A 19933-nucleotide genomic window follows, 5' to 3' on the forward strand; every position below is an offset into this window, starting at 1 on the left:
AGGTTGCAAATGAGTTTTCCTCCAATCCTGATGCTATGTTCTTCTTCCTATAGTACAGCTTCCTGGCTTATTTGCTCAGCATACAGACTGAATAAGTATGGGGAAAGGATACAACCCTGACACACACCTTTCCTGATTTTAAACCATGCAGTATCCCCTTGCCATGTGTGAACGACAGCCTCTTGGTCTATGTATAGGTTCCTCATGAGTACAATCAAGTGTTCTGCAATTCCTATTCTTCCCAATGTTATCTACAATTTGTCACCCCCACAGTTGAATATCTTTGTATAGTCAATAAAACACAGGTAAATATCTTTGTGGTATTTGCTTTCAGCCAAGATCAATCTGACATCAGCAATAATATCCCTCATTCTATATCCTCTTCTGAATATGGCTTGAATTTCTGGCAGTTCCTTGTCGATATACTGTTGCAACTTTTTTTTTTTTTTTTAATCTTCAGCAAAATTTTACTTGGGTGTTGCATTAATGATATTGCTCAATAATTTCTATACATTGTTGGATCACCTTTCTTTGGAATGGGCACTAATATGGATCTCTTCCAGTCAGATGGCCAAGTAACCCTATCCCAAATTTCTTGGCATAAATGAGTGAGCACCTCCAATGCTGCATCTGTTTGTTCATATTTCTCAGTCGGTGTTCTGTCAATTTCTGGAGACTTACTTTTGGTCAATTTCTTTACTGCAGCTTGCATTTCTTCCTTCAGTACCATTAGTTCTTGGTCATATATGCTTCCTCATGAAATGGCTGAAGTCAACCAATTCTTTTTGATACAGTGACCCTGTGCATTCTTTTATCTTCCTGCAAAACTCAATATTTTGCCCATAGAATCCTTTAACATTACAGCTCAAGGCTTGATTTTTTTTTTCCTTCAGTTCTTTCAGCTTGAGAAATGCTACTAGTGTTCTTCTCTTTTAATTTTCTAACTCCAGGTCTTTGCACATTTCATTATTTCACTTAGTCTTCTTCAACTGCCCTTTGAAATATTCTGTTCAGCTCTTTTACTTCATCATTTCTTCCACTCACTGTAGTTACTCTCTGTTCAAGAGAAACAATGCCTCTCTAGTTACAATTTTTAAATGTATGTCATTACCTGCAATTTGCCCATAACATCACTGAATCACTGCTGTCAAGTTGATTCCAACTCATAGCAACCCCTCCTTGGGTTTCTGAGGTGGTATCTCCACAGAAGTAGATTGACCAATCTTCCTTCCGAGGAGTGGCTGGTGGGTTTGAACCGCCAGCCTTCTGATTAGCAGTCAAAAAATTCTGCATTCAGGATTTGTTGTGGATCTACCACAAAGACCCTAAAGGCTCATCAGGGTGCCACAGACCATGTCCAAGACAGACTTAGGGTTCCATGCATCACTCTGTTCAGCTTCTCCCTGATGACGAGCAGACAGAGAAGGGACAGGCAGCAGGGACAACATGACCTCGATTCCTGCTGTCTCTGTCTTGAGGGAAGAGGGAGTGGCTCATTTCGGAAACTCTGAAAATGCTTCCCCATCTTCTCACTCCTTCCCCCACAAGAGAGGTTTTTGGTTGTTTTGTTTTGTTTTGTTTTCAATTACTGAAGATTCTTTTTTCTAAGATAACCACCACCGCAGCTGAAGAAGAAAACCAGCAGCCGTCCAGATGACTCTAAGTCATGGTGACTACTGTGTGTGTGTCAGAACAGAGCTGAGCTCCGCTGGGTTTTCAGCGGCTGGTGTTTCGGAAGCAGACCACCATGCTCCTTCTCTCTTCCGAAGTGCCTCGGGCGGACTCTCACCTCCATTTCAGAAACCTCGAGCAACACTTTACACCACTAATTAACCGGTTAACTGATTTAATTTTAGGATCATTGAGTTTCTCTTTATCTGTGCTGTTGAATACAGGCACTTGAGGGGAAAAGAGACTGTAATACAAAGCTCAGAAAAATTAGTTACTCGTTTTTGAGTTGTGTCCAACTCTTACCACTCCAAGTCCCCTAGCAAGGACCAGCACTGAGACCAGCTCTCAGACTTTTGTCACACTATCTCAACATTTCTCTTAATTTCATATTCCCTTTCACCCTCAAAGGAGCTCTGTTGGCCCAGGGCTAAAGTATATGGCTGCTAACCAAAAGGTCAACAGTTTTGAAACTACCAGCCCTTCAGGCAGAGAAAGATGAGGCAGTTTGCTTTCGGAAAGATTTCCAGCCTTGGAAAATGTATGGGGCAGTTCTTCTCTGTCCTATGTTGTTGTTGTTGTTGTTATGTGCCGTCGAGTCAGCCCTGACTCATAGCGACCCCTCCTTGGGTTTCCGAGGCAGTATCACTACGGAAGTAGGATTGCCCAACCTTCCTTCCGGGGAGTGGCTGGTGGGTTTGAACCGCCAGCCTTCTGGTTAGCAGTCAAGTGCCTTAGCCACTATGCCTATAGGGTCCCTATAAATAGAAATCCACTCGATAACAGTAGGTTTGGTTTTTTGGTTTTTCACCCTCGAGTACAAAAAGCATGGGACCTAGAATCAGGCCTCGTGTTAAATCTGCACTCCACCACTACAGACTCGAGGGACTTCAGGCATGGCCCTTAACTTTCTGAGCTTCCTTTTCCTCCTCTGTAAAACAGGACAGTAATTCCTAAACGCAGGTTGTAAGGATTCAATGAAATCAAATAAAATGTACCACAGAGTGCCTAGCTGTCTGCCTGTTAAGAACTAAATACCCATTTCATTCTCCTTCCTCTGACATCCTCCATGTTCTAAAGAAGTGGATTGGATAGGCCTGAAAGCAGAATTGCTGTTCTGCATGCTCGCCTAAACACTGCAGTGGGGTTTCCCGCAGCAGCGACCTCCTCTGTGAACTTCAGAGAGGTGGAAAACTCTCCGAGACTCTCAGAACCGGAACTTCGAGCGGCTGGGACTATAAATCCGAGAGGGATCTTCCCCAGCCCTGACATCCAGGTCGGGCAGCCCCGCGTGCGGGTCTCCGGGGTTCGCCACAGGCCTGCCTCTAGGCTCGGGAGGAGCCCAGCACGGCGCAGGTGGGGCACAGTCGGGCTCTAGCCCCGCCTCCCTCCGCCTCGAGCACTGGCGCGCCGGCTCTGCCGGCTGCTGGGGCGCAGGGCGCGGGCGCAGACCCAGGCTGCGGCCCGAGGGGGATCGGACTGACCCGGCCGCCTCTGAGATGTGACCCGCTCCACCGCCCATGTGGGCGTGTAGATCCCCCGCGAGGGCGACGGCCAGGGGGGCCCCGGCGTTGGGCCTGTTGCTGCTGTCGCCGTTGCTGTCACTCCTGGCCACGCCGCCCGGACGGGCAGGTAGGTGGGCGCGCCCGGGTGCTGCTTGCTAAGGGTGCGGGCGTAGCCCAGCGGGTCCCCGCCGGATCCGCGCGCCGCCTGCGCCCTCCCGCCGTCTGGCTTCTCTTTCGGGGGTCGTGGGGCACAGCGAGGGAAGCCACACTCTCCCGGCCCGCAGGGCGCGGGGCAGAAACTCGCCGCCGCCTCTCGCGCGTCCGAGTTCTTGGTCAAGTTTGCACAACTCCAAGCCTCACGCTTTCCGCTGCGAGGATCGGCGGTGGGGCGGAGGAACTTAAACACTATCGCTCCCAATGTGCGACCACAACTAGTAACTACAGTCAGTGACAGTGACCCTCCGGAACGGACCCGTCGGCACATCCCAGGCTTCCGGAGGCCGGGTCTGGAGTCCTAGTGTTTGCTGCTCGGACCTGTCCCCTTCCACAGGGAGCTCCCGCCCTAGAGCGTAAGGTGGCGCCGCGAGTTTAAAACACCAAACTCCTCTGAAGGGACTGCGCGGAGGGAACCGGAGCTGGAAAGAGGGAGCACTTCTAAAGGAAGAGTCCCTTTCCTGGAGCGTCGGTGTTTCCTTTGTTCCGACCAGGTACCGATTCGTGCCCCTTGATTTCTCAGAAACAGCACTAACTCTTAAACGTTTGATGGCACATTAAGTTAACTGACTTTTTTTTTTTTGCTTTTGCGTTTAAGTTCTCTACCAAATGGAATCCAGAAAACCGGAATGATCCATTAACCTGGTTTCTTTTCTTTTCTTCTTTCTTTCTTTTTTGTTTTGTTTTGTTTTGTTTTGTTTCTGCCTTACTGGTATATGAAAAAAAGATTTAGAGAATAAAGCAAGATATCCGGTATCCTTTTTTTTTTTTTCTTTTTTTAAATTAAAAACAACTAAACTTCCCAGAATAATGTAGTTTGTACAGACTTGGTTCAGCTTTCTATGCCTTTGAATCCAGAATTGAACAATAACAATAAATGCAGACAGAAAGTTAGCCATGAAACTGGAGTCTTCAGTGGTCAAAGAAAAAGTTCTCTGTAGTTACAAAGGTCAGAGAAGTATGCACACAGATTTCAGAGAGGTTTTTGAGTGATAGCTGTAGATAGGAAAAGGTCTCTCTTTTAATTTCTACGTTTACCAGAGATTTTAGTGATTTTATCCTTTAATATTCCCAGGAAAGCGGAATGGGAGGAGACTCTCCTGACTTAAGCAAATATGGAGCCTTCAGCTAAGATTTAAATTTTCTTGTGTATTTTTGATCAATGAGATGAGTAAAACTTGCTACTTCATTGGGTTGGGAGGCTGACATTAGAAAGTAGTAATATTCTTGGCTTCAAAGCAGAATTTGCAAAAACAAACTAAAGAATGTATTTTCTGGCCCATGAGACTTGGATACTTTATCTTCTCTTAGAACATTCCTCCTGTCCTGTTCTGAGTCTTCAGGAACTCTGGGCTCTGCTGGGAAAACCAGGTTAGAAGATGTATGTCATTAACTGGGTCATACCTGATTCTTAATGGAGAATGATTTCTGTTTTGATAGATCAGCTTTAATATCTGCTGTAGATCTTCTAAGAGTTATATGATGTTGTCTCTCTTGGGTAGATGAATGCTTTAATTTTTTAAACTTTTTTACCAAACAATTCAAAGTCACACAACTCAGTGTTTGGATCAGGCCTTATAATACCAAAACATCCGAAGAGAAAGGAAAAAGACTCAACAAGATATTCAGGTAAATCTTGATGTTTAATTTCAGATAGACTTTCAGAGCAAGTCTGACCATCTGTGCTGTACCCTCAAGGCAGGCATAACATACACTCTCACCATCACTCTCTGAATTTTGGAGGGACAGAAGTTTCATCACGGCTTATCAAACTCTGCCTTGTTGGCACATTCTGTTTTATCCCTCCACGACCATGGTCAGCGTTGTACCAACAGGCAGGACAGGAGAAGGTGACTTCCCAGGGCGATGTGTCTCCTCTTACTCCAGGCCCTTTAGAGAGTTCCACTGCTCTTAGATTAAAATCTAAATTTTTCTAAGAGATCCTGTGTGATGCACTCCTCCCTGTCTCTCCATTCTTACCTCACACCACCTCCCTATCGCTACACTGCCCTTCTTCCAGTTCCTAAAGTTAAACTTTTCCATTGCAAGACTACTTACTCACAGTTCCCTTTGCTACAATGCGCCTATCCCATTCTGTGCCCATTAACTTCTGCTCAGACTTGGAACGTCTTCTCAAGGAGGTCTATCCTAAATCCCCCAGAGGAGGTAAGCCTAATTTTAGCTCTGGGGCTTCAGAATGTATTCTAAATATTACTGCAACAAATATGCTTGTTAGAAGTAATATGCTGTAATTAACACAGTGGGTGTATTTGTTGAAGTGTCTCTTATTTGGTGTAAACACAATGGCACAGGGTATTTTGTTTCACTGGGAAGTTACGCTTGAACCTGCTTCGCACATACGCAAGTGACTCCAATGAACTGAACTTTCTTCATTATTTTCTTTTTTCACTTTTTATTTAAACTAGTTTGGACTTGTAGAAAAATTACGAAAATAGTGCAGAGTTCCTGTTTACTCCTCACCCAGTTGCCCTCAATGTTATCTTAAATAACCAGGGTACAGTCTTCATAACCAGGAAATTAGCACTGATGTTAAACAAACTACAGACCTTGCTTGAATTTCTCCGCTTTTCCCACTAATGTCCCTTAGCTAATCCAGAATCCTACATTCCATTTAATTGGTGGGTCTCCTTAGTCTCTTCTAACCTGTGACAGTCAGTCCCTCCTTCTCTTGTAGGACCTTGACACTTTTGAAGAGTACTGGTCACTTTTCTCTAGAATATCCCTCAGTTAGGACATTGATGTTTTGTCACCAGTAGAATCGGGTTATTCATTTTTGGTAAGAATGTTGTTGTTGTTGTTATATGCCATCGAGTCAGACCCGACTCATAGCGACCCCTCCTTGGGTTTCCAAGGCAGTATCACTACGGAAGTAGGTTGCCTCATCGTCCTTCTGAGGAGTGGCTGGTGGGTTTGAACCATCAGCCTTCTGGTTAGTAGTCAAGTGCCTTAGGCTCTATACTATAATTATTTAGTGTTTCTTAGTGCATCTTACCAAAGGCTTTTTGATACCATTTTGTCTTTTTGCTGGTGATGTTAACCTCGATCACTTGCTTAAGGGGGTGTCTGCAGGGTTTCTCATGATAAAAGTAATCTTTCTTTTTTCATTTTGGATTCATAAATATCTGTGGGATTATAGAAATAGCCCGTTTTTCCTCAAACTTTTGCCCACTAATTTTAGTATCCTCTGTTGTATCCTGACTGCAACAATGATTACACTTAAAGGTAATTTCCTATTTCACTCTTCTACAATTATTGATTGGGATTCTGTTGCAAAGAAGAGCTGTCCTCTCTCATTTTTTATTTATTCAATTATTTTAATATATTAATATGGACTCATGAATACTTAATTTAGTCTTTGAGTTATAACCCAGTACTATCATTATTTAAGGCTCTCTGGTGGCATAATGGGTAAGGCATTTATTTGGCTGTTAACTAGAAGGTCGGAGGTTCAAACCCACCAGGTACTCCATGGGAAGAAGATGAGGCAGTCTATTTCTGTCAAGATTTACAGCCTTGGAAACCCAAGAGGGTCACTATGAGTCAGAATCAACTCAATGGCAGTGGGTTTTTAGTTTATCATTATTTTGTTGCTTGAAATTTTCTAGCTTTGGCCATTAAGAGCACCTTCATTTTTTCTCTGGTATCCTGTCTATAAGCCCCCATCCTTTTTCCATACTTCTTACTTTCTGGCACCACAAGATGTTCCAGGCTCATTTGTATTTTCCCTGTCCCTGTCCTGAATTAGCTACTTCTCCAACAAGCTCCGGTTTCTTCTATTGGAGATTGGTGTTTAGAAACCAGGATCTGGGTGCTAGGCATGCTTATGGCCACTAGGGTGGTGGTCTTTCCAGGCCGTCTCAGTAGACATAATGGAAAACAGAAGGCTACATACTGCCAGTTATATAACATCTGTATTCCTGTGTGTGTCTCTCCATATATATTGAAAGTCATGAGCTTTTACTTACATTCTGACTGTGATACAAGAGCACAAGGTTCCTTCCAGCCTCCCCCTTTCTGTTTGTAGCTTCTTTCTCTGATAGAAGCCCAGATCTCATTAACTACAACAGATTTACTTATTCATTCAATTTTAGTGTGAATTAGTTTCAGAATTACAAATCCATACCCCTGTGAGAAATGTGTACAAACTAGATGACAGCATTTATGTACAGTTCTTTGGACTTTAGTTGTATCATATCTAGTCAGTATTCTGCTTTCCATAGTTGCCTGGGTTCCATTTTTTCTTCACCCCACTAAGTGTGGATTTGCTCATTTGGGAAAAATCAGATTCATTTGTTGCTGTTTGTATTTCAGTTTGGATTACCCCCACATTCCACATCCCACATTCCACATCCTACCTTCCACATCCTACATTCCACATCCCACATTCCACATCCTACATTCCACATCCCACATTCCACATCCCACATTCCTAGTTGGTTTTAATTGCCTACTAATTTGAAGGTATTTGAAGGGAATGTGAAACATTACCATCCCTCTGGGGATCGAAGTTTACAAAAAGATAAATCCAGAGACCTGCCTCCTTGTCATCACCAACTAGCTCCCATTCTATCACTGTCTCCCATTGGTGACCAATCTCCTTAGTTTTTAGTTTATCCTTCTTATAGATCTTTTGCATAAATGAACAGATTTGTGTACATTTTCTGACATCTCCCCTTTTTCTTACCTGAAAGGTAGCAGACTGTACTCTTTTTTTTTTTTTTTTTCAGAGTAGAATAGTATCTTCATTATTTACAAAGTAGGTTTTTTTTCTACTTCACAAATCAGTATTCCTAAGAGAAAGCCCTATTACCAGCCAAACTAATTTCAAAGGTAAATTATTTCCAAATTATGCTGCAACATAGCTCGGAAGCACCTTATTTGAGACTTATAACATAACGTATATCTAAAAGTCAAGAGCTAGGTCTACATCTGGATTCTAGACCACAGCTAATGCAGAATTTACTCACTCAAATGTCCTTTCATCGAACAAGCTTGTCTTCTTACACCATCTCCTTTGAAGCAGACATGAGGTGATTTCTTGTATGTATGCCTTTGTGTGGTCTCCCCATTTAGCAGCTGAAGTCTCATCCCTACCACGTTTAAAACCAGTTGCCATCTAGTCAGCTCTGATTCATGGGGACCCCCTGTGTGTCACAGTAGAACTGTGTCTCATAGGCTTTTCATTGGCTCAGTTTTCAGATGTCGATTGACAGGACTTCCCAAGACACTTACTTGTAGATGGACTTGAGTCTGCAGCTTTTCCAGTAGCAGCCAATTGCATTCAGTGTTTGCACTCAGAGCCTCCCCAGCATGTCTAGAGAGCTTTGTGTACCCAAGGTTCAAGGCCGTAGCTTTAAGTATCACCAGAAATGCCAGCGTCAGTCTTCAGAGTGTGCCCTTCTACTGCCTGTAGGTATTTATTGGGCTTCCCATGGAATAAATCCAGGAAAGACAGTATTTACTACCTAGAGAACAGCCCTGAAGTAGGACACGTGTTTTCTATTTAAGTACAAAGTTTGGGCAAAGACAATAGGTAAATGGACTTCTCACTGCTATGGAATTAATATTTTAGTGTAAACATTTTAATATAAAACATTAATTATTTTTTGTAATATTTTAAATAAAATTACATCTCTGTATGTTGCCTTTTCCACTGCCTGGCATAGTACTTTTCACAAAATAGTTACTCAGTAAGTTTGTATTATTGGTTAAAGCACCTTTCATTATACCCACCCTTTGCCATTAAGTTGGTTCTGACTCATAGCAACCCTACAGGACAGACTAAAACTACCCAATAGGGTTTCCAAGGCGGTAAATCTTTACAAAAGTAGCACACTGCCTCCCCTTTCTCTCACGGAGTAGCTGGTAGGTTTGAACTGACAACTTTTGGTTAGCAGCCCAATGCTTTAACCACAGCACCACCAGAGCTATATCACATTTAAAAAAATAACTTTCTGCTTGGATCTTTTTCTTCAAAGGACAATTTTACCAGGTATCACTGAAATGTATACTTCTATAAGATATTAAGGCTGGGACCTGAGGTAGGCAGGCCAGGGCCTTAGAGGCTGCTTTTCACTTGGGTGTGGCTCTCTATTAAGCCAGGGCCCAGAGGTAGGCAGGCCCAGGCTGGGGGCTGCTTTTCACTTGGGTGTGGCTCTTTATTAAGGCAGGGGCCTGAGGTAGACAGGCAAGGGTCCTGGAGGCTGCTTTTCACTTGAGTGGCACTATATTAAGGCAGGGGCCTGAGGTAGGTAGGCCTAGGGCTCAGAGGCTGCTTTTCACTTGGGTGTGGCTCTGTGTTAAGCTGGGACCTGAGGTAGACAGGCCAGAGGCTTGAAGGCTGCTTTTTGCTTGGTTGTGGCTCTATATTAAGGCCGGGGACTGACATAGGTGGGTCCGGGGCTCGGAGGCTGCTTTTAGCTTGGGTGTGGCTCTATATTAAGACTGCAGCCTGAGGTAGGCAGGTGCAGAGAGATTAGGAACAACTAAGGGAGACGAACTTGTCTGTCAGTTTGTTGTCCTGTGGTGGCTTATGTGTTGCCATGAGGCTGGAGGCTATGCCACTGTGTTGCAAAATGCCAGCAGGGTTACCCCTGGTGGAGAGGTTTCAGTGGAGCTTCTGGGCTTAGACAGACTTGGAAGAAGGAAGAAGCCTTCCACTTCTCAAACAATTGGCCAGTAAAAACCTTATGAATAGCAGTGAAACACTTTCTGATATATTACTGGAAAACTTTATGAACAGCCCTGGAACATTGTCCAACATAGTGCCAGAAGATGAACCCATCAGATTGGAAGGCACTCAAAATTTGTCTGGGGAAGAGCTGACTCCTCAGAGTAGAGGAGATCTTAACAATATGGATAGAGTAAGGCTTTTAGGACCTCCATTGGCTGATGTGGCATGACTCAAAATGAGCAGAAATAGATGCAAACATCCGTTAATAATTGGAACATGAAATGTGCAAAGTATGAATCTAGGAAAATTGGAAGTTATCAAAAATGAAATGGAATGCATAAAGATCAATGTCCTAGGCATTAGTGAGCTGAAATGGACTGTTTTAGGCCATTTTGAATCAAACAACCATATGATCTACTGTGCCGGGAATGATAATTTGAAGAGAAATGGTGTGCATTCATTGTCAAAAAGTCCGTTTCAAGATCTGTCCTGAAGTACAACGCTGTCAGTGATAGGATAATATCCATAAGCCTACAAGGAAGACCAGTTAATACTACTGTTACCCAAATTTATGCACCACCCACCAAAGCCAAAGATGAGGATACTGAAGATTTCTAACAACTTCTGCAGTCTGAAATTGATCAAACATGCAATCAAGATGTGTTGATTATCACTGGTGACTGGAATACAAAAGTTGGAACAAAGAAGAATCACGGGTAGTTAGAAAATATGGCCTTGGTGATAGAAATAACGCTAGAGATCACATGATAGAATCTTGCAAGATCAATGACTTATTCATTACAAATACATTTTTTCAACAATATAAGGGATGGCTATACACGTGGACTTCACCAAATGGAATACACAGGAATCAGATTGACTATATCTGTGGCAAGAGGCAACGGAGAAATTCAGTATCTTCGGCCAAAACAAGGCCAGGAGCTGATTGTGGAACAGACCATCAACTGCTCATATGCAAGTTCAACTTGAAGTTGAAGAAAATTAGAACAAGTCCATGATAACCAACATATGACCTTAATAATATCCCTCCTAAATTTAAAGACCATCTAAAAAATAGATTTGATGCCTTGAACACCAATGACCAAATACCAGAGGAACTGTGGGATGACATCAAGGACATCATCCATGAAGAAAGCAAGAGGTCATTAAAAAAGACAGGAAAGGAAGAAAAGACCAAAATGGGTGTCAGAAGAGACCCTGAAACTTGCCCTTGAGCAGAGAGTAGCTAAAGCAAATGGAAGAAATGACAAGATAAAAGAGCTGGACAGAAGATTTCAAAGAGCAGCTTGAGCAAAAAAAAACCAATTACTATAATAAAATGTCCAAAGACCTAGAGTTAGAAAACCAAAAGGGAAGAATACACTTGGCATTTCTCAACCTGAAAAAACTGAGGAAAAAATTTAAGCCTTGAGTTGCAATATTGAAAGATTGTATGGGCAAAATATTGAATGATGCAGGAAACATCAAAAGAAAATGGAAGGAATACACAGAGTCATTGTACCAAAAAGAACTGGTCAATGTTCATACATTTCAGGAGATGGCATATGGTCAAGAACCAATGGTATTGAAGGAAGAAGTCCAAGCTGCACTGAAGGAATTAATGAAGAACAAGGCTCCAGGGTTGACAGAATACCCATTGAGATGTTTGAACAAACAGATTCCTGCTGGAAGCACTCACTTGGTTATGTCAAGAGATTTAGAAGACAGCTACCTGGCCAACTGACTAGAAGAGATCCATATTTGGATCCAAAGAAAGGTGATCCCATAGAATGTGGAAACTATCAAACAATATCATTAATATCATGTTATTGTTGTTGTTATGTGCCGTCGAGTCATACCTGACTCATAGTGACCCCTCCTTAGGTTTCCGAGGCAGTATCACTACGGAAGTAGGATTGCCCGACCTTCCTTCCGAGGAGTGGCTGGTGGGTTTGAACCGCCAGTCATCTGGTTAGCAGGCAAGTGTCTTAGCCACTATGCTACCAGAGCTCCCCATTAATATCATATGCAAGTAAAATCTTACTAAAGATAATTCAGAAATGGTTGCAGCAGTATATTGACAGAGAGCTTCCAGAAATGCAAGCTGGATTCAGAAGAGGACGTGATGTCAGATGGATCTTAGCTGAAAACAAAGAATACCAGGAAGATGTTTATTTATGTTTTATTGACTATGCAAAAGCATTCACTTGTGTGGATCATGAGAAATTATGGATAACATTGAGATGAATGGGAATTCCAAAACACTTGATTGTACTCATGAGGAACCTGTACGTAGATCAGGAGGCTGTTGTTCAGACAGGACAAGGGAATACTGCATGGTTCAAAATCAAGAAGGGAGTGTGTCAAGGTTGTATCCTTTCACCATACTTATTCAATTTGTATGCTGAGCAAATAATCCAAGAAGCTGAACTATATGAAGAAGAACGTGGCATCAGGATTGGAGGAAGACTCATTAACAACCTGTGATACAAAGATGACACAAGTTTGCTTGCTAAAAGTGAGGATGACTTGAAGCACTTACTGATGAAGATTAAAGACTACAGTCTGCAGTATGGATTACTCCTCAATATAAAGAAAACAAAAATCCTCACAACTGGTTCAATAAACAGCTTCATAAAGGATGGAGAAAAGATTGAGGTTGTCAAGGATTTCATATTACTTGCCTGTATAATAAACACCAATGGAAGCAGCAGTCAAGATATCAGATGGTGTATTGCACTGGGCAAATCTGCTGCAAAGGACCTCTTTCAAGTGATGAGGAGCAAGGATGTCTCCTTGAAGACTAAGGTGTACCTAACCCAAGCCGTGGTATTTTCAGTCACCTCTTAGGCATGTGAAAGCTGGACAATGAATAAGGAAGACTGAAGAAGAGTTGATGCTTTTGAGTTGTGGTGCTGGAGAAGAATGCTAAGAGCACATGGTCTGCTAAAAGTACTAACAAATCTGTCCTGGAGGAAGTGCAGCCTGAATGCTCCTTGGAAGCGAGAATGGCCAGACTTCGTCTCACCTACTTTGGTCATGTTGTTAGAAAGAACCATTTCCCGAGAAAGATATCATGCTTGATAAAGTGAAGGGTCAACAAAGAAATGGAAGGCCCTCAATGAGGTGGATATACACAGTGGCTGCAACGAGGGGCTCAGGAATAGCAAAGATCGTGAGGCTGGCACTGGACCGGGCAGTGTTTTGTTGTGCTGTGCATAGGTCGCTATGAGTCAGAGACAACTGGACAGCACCTTAACAACAACAACAACATAAAATTTAAAAAACAGTATCTAAAGGCTATCTGTAGCTTGAGGTAATATGTATTTTGTAAAGTGAAATCATTTTATCCATCTTAATTATAACATTATACTTACAGTGCTGCCATTGTGGTGTTCTCACTTTTTCCTGGTCCATGTTTATGACTATAATGCAGAAAAGCTGGCACCAAAAATATAAACTAAATCACTATAATTAATTCTAAGAAGTATTAATTACTTATAAAATTGGAGAACAAAAGAACTTTAGAAAAAGAGAATGCAAGTTGGAGGTATCAAAATTAAATGCTTGCTCAACTTTATCTTCTAGAATTCCTTTTGCTATGGAAACCCAGGGAGCTCTGGTAGCGTAGTGCCTAAGGCACTTGACTGCTAACCTGAAGACTGACGGTTCAAACCCACCAGCCACTCCTCGGAAGGAAGGTTGGACAATATACTTACATAGCGATACTGCCTCAGAAATCCAAGGAGGGGTCGCTATGAGTCAGAGCCAACTAGACGGCACATAACAACACAACAACAACATGGAAACCCAGGGTTGAGGAATCTTAAAGGACGTCTGGTCCAGTTGCTGCTGTTTTGAATCTCCTCAGCAGCATGACTGCCAGTTATCTGTCTGCTGTTTCTGCTGTCATCACAGGAAACTCATTACCCCTCACCCAAGGCAGCATGTCCAGGCTTTCAACTATTAAAAAATTCTTCTATATAATGAACTAAGATCTTTTTCCCTTTAATTTTCACCCTTTGTTGGTCCTCATTCTAAGCTGAGAGAGCAACACAGAATAAGCTGTTCAGATACCTGATGCTGAGGTACCTGAATAAAACTATCCCATTTCTTCTTTGGTCTCAACTAACCACCTCCCCAGTTACATTATGCCAAGTACCCTCTCTTTCTGGGTATTTCACTATATGTTCCAGTTTGTCTATTACCTCTAGGTCTAACTCCCTGTAGATTAATGCTACTAGATTACGCTACTAGAACACGGAGCTCCCAATACCTGCAAGATGCCCTCCTTTTTCTTCTGTATTGTCTTCTCCTATGAGATACAGGGGAGCTCTGGTAGCATAGTGCCTAAAGCACTTGACTGCTAACCAGAAGGCTGGCAGTTCAAACCCACCAGCCACTCGTTGGAAGGAAGATGGGGCAATCTACTTCCATAGTGATACTGCCTCAGAAACCCAAGGAGGGGTCGCTATGAGTCATATCTGACTCGATGGCACATAACAACAACAACAACATGAGATACAGACCTAACCCTTCCTTTAAACTCAGAGTATCATATTCATAGAGTGTCACTTTCTAGAGATGGTTTTCCTTCTGCTTGCCTCTCAGAGTGTAAAGAATGAAAGTGAAAGTATGGGAGAGTGTTTTATCTAGAACGTGTGAATCTCTGATGGAGTTCTTTAATGCGTCTAAGGACTTTCTCCTCTGGAAAGAAAACTTTAATTGTAAATGGTATTTATGCACAGTTCTGTTTTTATAGGGCGGTGGTCACTACATTGTACTTTCAGCCACCAAAATACCTCAGCACCTCTCCATCAATCACTTTGTGCTTAATAAAACGGCAACTCAAGTCAGAACACAGAATGGTCACACATTGTCTTGCACAGGCTTCTCAGTGAGTTGTCCTTATGTTTCCCAATTCTCAACATGTATGCTTTCCATCCACCTTCCTCTCAGTGAGATAATCTAAATTCCATCCCATACAGCCACATTCATATTTGGTGACATAAGATATTCTGGCAACTATATCCTCCTAGTTAAAGCACTAGTTTCAGTTTTTTCCCCCATTTATATTTCTACCTTTCCAGCTTTCCAAGAGAAGTATATTTTTGCCCCTAAATCAGTCCCTTCATCTTCACTTTCAGGTGGCTTGGTAGCCCTTAGAGCATTTAGTTTTCCCTTCAATACACATTGTGCTTACTTTTGAGAAGGATGCAAGGCAGAATAATCTTAGAGTCTACAGGAGTCTCAGAGACTTGGAGGGGGGTGAGCAGGATCCATGAGCTTAGCTTCTAAAGTGAAAAGAAGCAGGCTTTTTCAGCTCCAAGCAATAGTTCCTCCTTCTCAGTGTATTGATTCCATGTGTATCCAATGCCAAGGGAAACTTTCGCAGAAGTATCACACCTAAAAGCTTTACTGAGAATCCTGAAGGCAGAGGTGATATCTTCTATTATCCTTTCCATAATAAAAACAGGAGAGGGCTAACCACAGGTACTTCATTAAGACCAAGAACTTTAAATGTCTTCAGCATAAGGCTCTTCCCTCCTCAGTCCTCTGTCTCTCACCTGTGCAACTCTTAAGGAGCATTTTCACTGCAAAATCCCCCCTTGCTCCAATAAGAATCATTTCCATATTTAAGGCATAACTATTCATAGAATTCCAACCCAGCCTCTCTCCATTTGAGATGAAGATGTATACACTCAAATTGCCAGAAATTATCTACTAAATGCTCTGCTATGTAGGAAAACAAATGGACTCATAGCTTTTAAGTGCAAAATACAATATCACATGCAGCCCAGAAGCAAAGAATGTAGCAGCATGGGGTATTTCAGTTGATCAAATTTAACAAAAGAGATTACCTGAATACCTCATCTATCCATTTTGATTTTCCAGAAAATTCAAATATAACTTGATACAATGTGATTTTTAAATAATTTTCTCTTAAGTGCTTTTCATTCATTCACTCACTCATTCAATGTTCATCCTTCCTACTTATGAGGAGCTGTTTTAGGCATCGAAGTGAACTTCCAGTTCTCCAGAGAGATAGAGAGAATTAAGTGACTACGTTAAAGTACAGATGCCAGTATTGAGGAGAACAAATTCCTTTAGAAGCGTAGAACAGAGCACCTGTTCCAATCTAGCGGTCAGGCAGAACTTCCTGTAGGAAGGGTCATTTACACCAGGATTTATGAGAATTACAAGTCAATATCGAGTCCCTGGGTAGAGCAAAAGGATCTGTGGTGGTACAGTGGTTAAGCACTGAATTATTTGAATCCACTAGTGCAAAAGAAAGATGTGGCAGTTGCTTCCATAAAGATTGCAGCCTTGGAAACCCTATGGGGCAGTTCTACTCTATCTTATAGGGATATTGAATTGGATTCTACTTGATGGAGATGGGTTTGTGTTTGTTTAGGTGGTACAAATGGTTAATATTCTTGGCTGCTGAGACACTGGAAGTTCGAGTCTACCCAGTGGCATCTCAGAAGAAAGGTCTGCTGATCTACTTCCAAAACACCAGCTACTGAAAACCTTATGGAGCACAGTTCTACTCTAACACACACATGGGGTTGCCATGAGTCAGAATCAACTCAGAAAAGAAGGTCCATGTCCCAGTAACTATCTTACTATGGATTAATATTCCAGTGCTGGTGTTGGGTACCATCAAGTTGATCCCAACTTATGGCAACCCATATGACAGAGTAGGACTGCCCCCACAGGATTTTCTTGGTTGTAATCTTTATGGAAGCAGATTGCAAAGTCTTTCTCCCATGGAACCATTGGATAGATTTGAACCACCAACCTTTTAGTTAGCATCCAAGCCCTTAATCGTTGCATCACCAGGGCTCCTAAATATCTCAGTAGTTTTAGAGAAATAAGTACTATAAATAAATACTTTGAATACTTTCAGTAAAAAAAACATAAATTCAATAAACATAACTAGGTTGCCATCTATATTATCTAATAATAATTATAACTCAATATAAACTCAAGCCTTTTTAATTTAAAATATTAGTTACAAAAATTGAACTAAATTCTAAGCATTCTATCTCTAAGTTACCAGTTAATTAATATTCCCTTTCATACTTACATTTTTTTCTTATAAAACAAAAAATCAACAGACACAAGAAAAGAACAACAAACAGCAAAATCCCGTGGAAAGATGATTTTTTTTTCCCTAAAAGTGAAATTTGCCAAGTGGGTAGGAGTAAGGAACATTGTGGCTATGGGACAGTCTGCCCACAGGGCGGTTGGCAGCCTCAAGTAGTCACTGTGGTCTGTGGCTCTTTGCAACACTGAACCAGACCACATTGGTGGTTTTCTAATGTAGTGTTGGTGTCCTCTGTGTTCTCCACTTCCTGACTATGTGGTCCTTTTAAGACTCTGTTAACTTGAATGAACAGAAACAAAGAGGATGTCTTGGACTGATCCATTCTCTATATTGTTTCTATAAAAATTCTGATGTTGTTGGTGTAGCTGTGTCTTTGAGTCTTCCCCATGGATGATGGTCTCTTCATTCTTGCTCCGATTTTGTCACGATCACCCCTTTTCTCTTCTTTGCAGCAGAATAATCCAAGTGTCTGAAGAGCCAATCTAGCAAGGCCTAGGCAGTGTGTGGAATCCCTGTTAATTTACAGCACTTAGTAGCCCAACATTTTTATGACAAATCAACCCTAAAGAGTTCTGACCCTAATCCTGGTCATGCTCAGAAATATGCATTAACTTGTCACTGTAGAAGAGAGTTAGCCTATCAAAAAACATTTGACTTTCCTGACAGTGTTTTTGATGGATATGTTAGACGTCCATCTTCATGGTGTTTGACTGGAAAGTCTGAGATCCCAATTGAGATCACACTAACAATCTCATTTGCCTCAGTATCTGAATCAACACTGAACAGAAGTAAATACTATTAAATGTTTTCTTGAAAATTATCAGAAAATGCAACATTAACTTAGTGACCAAGCATGACAAATGCTTTTACTGAAATGCAAAGAAAGGATATATGGTCAGGGTCCCAGAGTAGCAGGAAAAGAATATTGATCAGGAAGTCAGAAGATGAAAATTGCAGCCCCTCTTCTACAGCTGACTATTGGACCTTGGCAAGTCATTTATCTCAAATGGGCTTCAGTTTCTTCTTCTATGAAAGATACTGTGAGGAAGAGGGAGGTTTGATGATTGCTGAGGTCCAGAGATGGTCATCATCCAGCTGTGGATGTATCTCTGTACCTGGAACCAGCACCCTCTCACAGTGGACCCCTTCCCTGGACAGTACCACCTGGGCCTCACTCGCTCCATCAGCTTAACAGAACCTTCTCCTGTCCCTCCCTGCCCTGGGCTGGCCAGACCCTGGGCATTTGCCTTAGTACCCTGGTCCCCACCAGCTCTCCTGTGCTGATGTGCCCTGTCTAATACTTCACAGATATTCTTCATTGTGTTTCCCCCTTGTGACTACCTAGCAACACAACCCGTCTTTTTATGCCTCAGAATTTTTTCTCATTTATCCCCAGCAGATGAGTACTCTACTGGATTTTTAGTGGTTCTATTCCCTTTCGATCACAGCCTGATACAGGATTGATCAAGGATATATTTGTCTTACGTATTTCTGATACAGGCTTTAGTGACTTGAGGTGACCATTTAGCGAGCAGGGCACCAGTCACCCAGAGCTACACATTGTCTCATCTAATGACACAGTGGCAGCACTACTCGTTAATTTATTCCAGCTATTACAAGCTGAAGGTTGACTTGTGTAGGAAGATTATCCAGCATATTGTTGTTGTTATGTGCCATCGAGTCAGACCCGACTCATAGAGACCCCTCCTTGGAAGGGGTAGATTGCTCCATCTTCCTTCCGAGGAGTGGCTGGTGGGTTTGAACTGCCAGCTTTCTGGTTAGCAGTCAAATGCCTTAGGCACTACGCTGCATAAGCCAGTGAATTGAATGGACCCGGAGGAAAAGGATGGTAGTGTTCATGCCTTTTTACAGCCACCCCTCTCCCTTCCATTTGCCTTTCTGCTGCCCACAAATAAGTAACTCTTGGCAATATTTATTACTAACAGTACTTCTAGTTCTCAGTAATAGTAACTTTGCCATCCAGTCATTTCCACTTAAGAATGACCCTATAGGACAAAGTAGAACTGCCCGTAGGGTTTCCAAGGCTATAATCTTTAAGAAGCAGACCACTACATCTTTTTGTGGAGTGGCTGGTGAGTTTGAATCACAGACCTTTCTGTTAGCAGCCAAGTGCCTAACCACTGTACCACCAGGGGTTGTTAGTATTAATAATAGTTATCATAATGGTAATGAATTGAATAGTAAGTACTTAGCTGGGTGACTGGCTTGGAGGAAATAAGTATAGAAGGTCATAATGGATAATAGGTGGGTGAGGGGAGCAACGGGTAACATATGGAAAGATGTTATTGAAAACACACTCGAGACAGGCGGGGTAGAGAACTTAGGAGCTCTCAAATCATTCCTCCACTGATCCAGTCAGAAAACTGAAAAATTAATACTTTTGACAGTATAATAATCGGGACAGTATTTTTCTTCATTTTTCCTTTCATAAAAGAAACATAATTGTGCCTTGGGGTTAATCAATAAACCCAAATTATTTTTGCTGACATTCATAAGAGAGATGACGTAAGGTAGTGGGACTGATTTTCTAATAAACAGTGGGATGCATACACAATAATAATAACATCTTCAAAATAAGCATTTGGGGAGGCTATGCATAAAAATTCCACAATAATGTAATTTAATGATTTTTTTTTTATTGTGATTTGGGTGAAGATTTACAGAGCAAATTCACTTTCCATACAGCAGTTCACATACACTTTGTCTCATGACATTGACCAC

At 41.9% G+C, this 19933-nt stretch overlaps 1 protein-coding gene across 1 annotated transcript in view; it reads left to right on the top strand.

The window, feature by feature from the left end:
- Positions 1-3215: 3215 nt before the first annotated feature.
- Positions 3216-19933, top strand: part of IL20RA (interleukin 20 receptor subunit alpha) — a 75582-nt gene continuing 58864 nt past the window's right edge. The window contains exon 1 of the mRNA XM_007946305.1: positions 3216-3300. The gene's annotated coding sequence lies outside the window, so the exon portion shown is untranslated. The remainder of the gene's footprint in view (positions 3301-19933) is intronic.

The sequence above is a fragment of the Orycteropus afer genome, unplaced genomic scaffold (genome assembly GCF_000298275.1).
Source record: "Orycteropus afer afer isolate SDZICR_OR568_19922 unplaced genomic scaffold, OryAfe1.0 scaffold00155, whole genome shotgun sequence".
NCBI classification, from domain to species: Eukaryota; Metazoa; Chordata; class Mammalia; order Tubulidentata; family Orycteropodidae; genus Orycteropus; species Orycteropus afer.